Here is a 6,000-nt window from a genome sequence, read left to right as displayed (position 1 = left end):
TTTCTGACCATACTATTTTGATTTCTTTATGTCACATATTAGATTCCAATATCTTTCATGTTGTTTACCCAAATCTCATTGTTCATAATACATGTACCAATATTCTTTTCTCTTTTGCCTTTTGAGGGAAGGAGAGAGGAGAAGAGAGGAAAGGGAAGAGGAGAGAATGATGGAGAAGTATGTGTCCAGAGGCTTGGGGTCATTAAAAATGATATATAATTTAGCAAATTCAACCTAACTTGATTTTTACTACTTATTCAATTCTGAGCTCTGATCTGTGGCCATCTGTGTATTGTCCAAGTTGATGGATTAACTCTACTAGGTAGTCCACTCAACTACCTAATTTCGTTTGGACAATAGTACTTCTGCATCTACTTGATTTTCCTGAGGCAAATAAATTTCTGTTAGAGGTTGTAAACATCATTTAAGAAATTTTATAGTGTCTTAGGCTTGATACAATCAGTAAAATGGGATCACAAATCTGAGCTTCTGGAGAGCTTCACTAGCAATGGCCTCAAATTAATTATGAACTTTAAAAAAAATATTTTAACTGTATTTTAATATAGTTGATTTCTCTCATAATCTTATATATTTTAATTTGTGCATTTATACACATTATTCTGAAAACAGGTCAACAAACTTCACCAGACTGCCAAAGTGATCTATAACACAAAGGTTAAGATACTTTCTTTATTAGAAACCTGCTTTGGATATTCTTTATACCAGTAGCAAAAACTTTGAATAAGTAGACATCTGTTTTATGCCATACTTTTAATAGTAATTATCTGGGCTATTGCCTCTATCCATGAAACATGTACAATTTTCAAATGTCAGTGGTGATTTTAACATATCTTAAATATCTTTAGGGAAACATTTGCTCTATCAAGTCAAATTCTATTTTATAATTAATAAAAAGGATAGTGAGAATTATTTTTTTTTTACTTTTCAGATTGTAAAAATGTAGTCTGTTATAATAAATCATTTGAGAAAAGCTGCCTGCTCCCTTTTCATACTTTCACCAAAAATGCCCTTAGGGTGTGTAGACCACTTTCACAAAGATAATACCAAGATGAGAAAGAGGCATATAATTTGGTATATTCAACAAATACCATTTGTTGAATATTTTTTTAATTGCCTTAGTTTGTCAGTACTGTGAAAACATGTAATTTTTTTTTTTTTTTGCTCATGCTTTCTCACGCTTTTTTCCTCCCTTCTTGCAGATATCTTTTGAATCAATTCCTTGGTAAATTTAAGGAGCTCTAATCACTTCCAGCATAGACCTCTTTGTACATGTGGCATGGTCCATTTCTTTTGCCCATTTTTGTCTATTTCCTATAAATAATTATAATATAATAAATAAATAAAATTAGACTACATTAGACTCAAAATATACTAGCTATGTAGTAATTGATAAAAGAAATAATTTGCTTTAGAAATTTTGACAGTTATTTTCTGTTTTTTTCATTCTATTATCCTTCTAGTTTTATCTTTAAACTTGGGAATTCACTGGTTTGACTGGATCTCATTCCAGGCTTTCCTCTAATCCTTTGTCCTCTCCACCACATCTCACTACTATGAAAAGATATTTTTCTCAATTTTCCACCATCCTGCTCCATAATATCAGGTTTGAAAACAAATTATTTTTTAAAATTATTGTTGCTTTAGGCTGCCATATCTCTCCACCTCAAGAAAAATCAAATATTTACTGCTGAGGTTAGTTTCTTGGCTATTTTGTCCTCCTTGTTGTGGCAATTGCTTTATATTTATGACATTTTCTTTTTAATAAAACAAAATGTTTATTTATTTTAATATTCACTTTAAACATTTTTTTCTGAATTCAAAATTATTTTCCTCCTTTTAACCTGGCCCCTACCCAATAAAAAGGAAAGTGATCTCAATTATATATGTAAAATCATGCAAAACATTTTTATATCGGCCATGTTAGGGAAAAAAAAAAACAACAACAACAAAAATTTTAAAAGTGAAAAAAATTGATTTCATCTTCACTCAGATTTCACTCAGTTCTCTCTTTAGAAGTGGATAGCATTTTTTCATCATAAATTTTTTGGAATTGTCCAGAGTAGCTAATTCTTTCATAGTTGATTTTGTTATATTATTTCTCTTACTTTGTACAATGTTTTCCTGGTTCTCCTCACTTAACTTTATATTAGTTCATAGCAGTCTTTTCAGGTTTTTCTGAAATCATTTTGCTTGTTATTTCTCATAGCACAATAGTATTCCACTATAATCATATACTATCATTTATTGATTATACTTCCACAGGAAATAGTGATAAGTCATATCTGTGTTAGTTCCTTTCTCTTTAATTTTGAACATTATTATCTAACATATTTTCTCCACACTAATATTTACATTGAAGCAAGCAAATATTAAAGGTATTTTGATTCACAGTGAGTGTGTTACTGAGTTTTTAATTGAATTTCTCTACCTCCTCATTCTCTGTAACAAAAGTATATGAGGTACGCCATTATCTTCAAGATGGTTTTATTGCTTGTGTCTGTCATAAGCACTGAAAACTAAGGTGACCAAATATCCTGTTAAATACCATTTCTTGTTGACTTTTGAATGGTGAAAAAAATGCACCACATTTCCCAATTTGCTTCTCCGAGAAAAAACTATAAGCAATCCTCCCCTTATCTGTAACTTCTTTTTATGATCTAGTTTGATTTATAAGTGACAATGCTAATTTCACTTAAATTGGATTCCTTCTGAAGTATGTCTGTTGTTGTGGGGAAGGATTTTAGATTTATAATAATATCTTAGTTTTCAAAATTCACCCTTACAAAATCTTGTATTCCAAATTTTTCTCCCTCACTCCTCTGCTCCCCCCCCCTTCCCTGAAGAGCAAATAATCCAATATAGTTTAAATATATGCAATTTTTCTAAACATATTTCCACATTTATTATGCTGTGCAAGAAAAATCAGATCAAAAGGGGAAAAATGAGAAGAAAAAAGCAAGCAAACAATAAAAAAGGTGAAAACATTATGACATAATTCAAATTCTGTCTTCATCATTTTCTCTCTGGATGTGAATGGCTTTCTCCACCACATCTTTAATATTTCTATATGACCTAAAACTTGTGTGATTCTCAGCACTGTCAGCTCCCTTTCCTATTTCTTTGCCATTGTCACTACAGAAACAGAATTCAATATCAAAAGTCATCTTGTGTTTTTTGTTTCATGAGTCACCCTAGGTTGCCATGGCTAAACCCTTCCAGTTGTAAATCATAAGTGTTCATCATCTAATAGCTGGCCTTCTGATGACTTAACAGGACCATAACTCATATAACTGACAAATGCTTTAGCTAGGATTTCCTTTCCAGAGAGAAACAACTTTCCAGAGCATGCGATCTGCTGGCATAGCTTTTAAGAGCCCAGGGTAGCCTCCACATTACAATGAACTGCTAGAAAAGGACTTTGGTGAAAGAATCTTGCTCTTAAGATAGGATTTTTTTTTTTCTTTTTTTGCTGAGGCAAATGGGGTTAAATGGCTTGACCAGAGTTACACAGGTAAGAAGTGTTAAGTATCTGAGATCAAATTTGAACTCAGGTCCTCCTGACTTTAGGGCTGTTGCTCCATCCACTGCACCACCTAGATGCCCCCTAAGATATGAATTTGAGGTAATGACACGGTACAGTGGATAAAGCATTGGGCCTGAGTTTCAAATCCAGCCTTATATGTTTATTATGTGACCCTAGAAAAGTCACTTCACTTATATCTGCCTAATAGCAAGAGATGCTAATAACATCTATCTCACAGGATTGTTGTGAGCTCAAATGAGAAAATAATTATAAATCATATAGTACAGTGCCTGGCACATAGTAAGTACTGTAGATATGTTAATTGTTATTGTTATTATTAGGCTCCCCTCTTTATGCTTTTGCAAAGTATTTAGATTTTTCTCACATTCAGAGTTGGTCATGCAAATGGTGCAAAAGAATCATTCTTTAAAAGACTAGTGCATTGTTCATCTTTTATACTGCAAGAGCAAACAACTGTAAATGAAAGAATTTTGATGAGTTTCAGAGCAAGCATGATTGTGTTTAATTCTGAGCTAGTTTAAATTCTAATTGGTCAATTTAAAGAGGAGCACAGCAGTGAACTCCATTAGCAATATGACTATATAACTTTGGTCAAAATCACTGAGTGTTTCTGGATCTTTGTTGTCTCATCTAGATGTGAAATGATTTAACATTCCTGAAAGGAGGATGGACCAGATGAGTCCTAAGTTTCCTCCATTTTAAAAAAATTGAGGTGCTATGAGATCAGCATGACAGTAAAGGAAATAGTAGGGTTTGTTGTTCATTCCCCATCCTCCCCACTACCTCACCCCCCCCCACCCCGACAATTTGACTAATTTGGAGACTGAATTGATTGGTTGCCTTGGAGCTTTAAAAATTGGCAAATCCTGAGAAAAGAATTATTTAAAAGAGACTGAGTCTCATTCTGTAGAGTTGAGATCAGCATCATTAATGCTAATCTCATCCCACAATCTATCCATTTTGTTTCAAAAACAGTATTTGTCATTGCAGCCTGAGAATTCTTGAGGCTGGATGGAATTGAAGGAAGGAAGTATAATAGAAGTAATAATCAGCTCAGCCTTGTGCTGAGAGGCGTAATGGGTGGACTTAATGAGACAGTTTATTTAGAGAACAATAGAGGACCATAGGGTACCTCTGGGTTCCTTGATTCAAAAGGTTCCAGAATGCAGCAAAATCTGTGATCTGCTGGAGTGGCCATTAGTAAGCTCTGCCTCTAACATGATCCATCCTTGTAAGCTTCAATTGCTGCTTCCTTTGACAACTAAATTTAACTTCTCAAGGTGCTCCTTCCTCCCTAGGATTATCTTTCTATCGCACCTTCCTTCCAGAGAATTGTCAGTAATTACTGGTCTGGTGAGCTCTTGGGAGCACGTAGACTGGCATCTGTGCTCTAACTGACTTAGAAAGGGACTGAAGTTCAGTGGAATACTGAGTATGGTAGAGGTGGAGGTCAGGGAATCAGGAGAATACAGACAGATAGTATCAGATGCTTGTTTCTCCAGTTATTGGTATGAGGACTTGCTGACTCCTTTTCAGGGCTGCTTATCCACCTTTGGTGTCTACTTGGTTTGGACCAAGGTTGGTTTGGACCACATTCACCTGTGGTTCCAAGAATCTGTAGCACACGTAGCATCCACACCATGGTAAACCATGTTGGCAGTGGGGCTAAACCAGGTTGAGGTTATTGACAAGCCTCAAACCCTTGGATCTATCCCAAGCATGTGAAGATTTCCCTTAGAGGAATGGGTAGATGAGAACAATTTGTTCCGATGGTCATGAAAGCAGCTGAATGGCAGTTCCAATGGTTTTGTGCTGAAGAGAGCCATCTACACCCAAAGAGAGGTCTGTGGGAACTGAGTATGGATCATAACATAGTATTCTTCCTCTTTTTGTTGTTGCTTGCTTGCATTTTTTCTTTCTCATTTTCTTTTCTTTTTGATCTGATTTTTCTTGAGCAGCGAGAGAATTGTATAAATATGTTTACACATATTTGTTTTAACATCCATTTTTACGTGTATATTTTAACCTGTATAACATATGTTGGACTGCTTGCCATCTAGGGAAGGGGGTGGGGAGGAGGGGAAAATCTGAAACACAAGGTTTTGCAAGTGTCAATGTTGAAAATTTATCTGTGCATATGTTTTGAAAATAAAAAGCTTTTTAAAAAAATCTGGAGCAGGTTCTGTGGAATGCTTAGAGCTTGGTCAGACATAAAAAATGCCACAGCCATCCTCTTTATCCCAGGTCATTGCCAGTCATTTTTACTTTTGTCTTGCCATTAGATTTCTTTGATTCTAGAAGACAAAGTGAGGCTGATGACTGCAACTCTACCTCACTTAAAATCAAATCCTTCAAAAGTCATTAGTCTCTTCAAAAATAAAGGGCAAAAGGGAACAGCTAGGTGGTGCTGAAGTCAGGAGGACCTGAATTTAAAT

Source organism: Sminthopsis crassicaudata, chromosome 4 (assembly GCF_048593235.1).
Source record: "Sminthopsis crassicaudata isolate SCR6 chromosome 4, ASM4859323v1, whole genome shotgun sequence".
NCBI classification, from domain to species: Eukaryota; Metazoa; Chordata; class Mammalia; order Dasyuromorphia; family Dasyuridae; genus Sminthopsis; species Sminthopsis crassicaudata.
The sequence above is the reverse complement of the archived record's forward strand: the minus strand, read 5'-3'. Positions refer to the sequence as shown.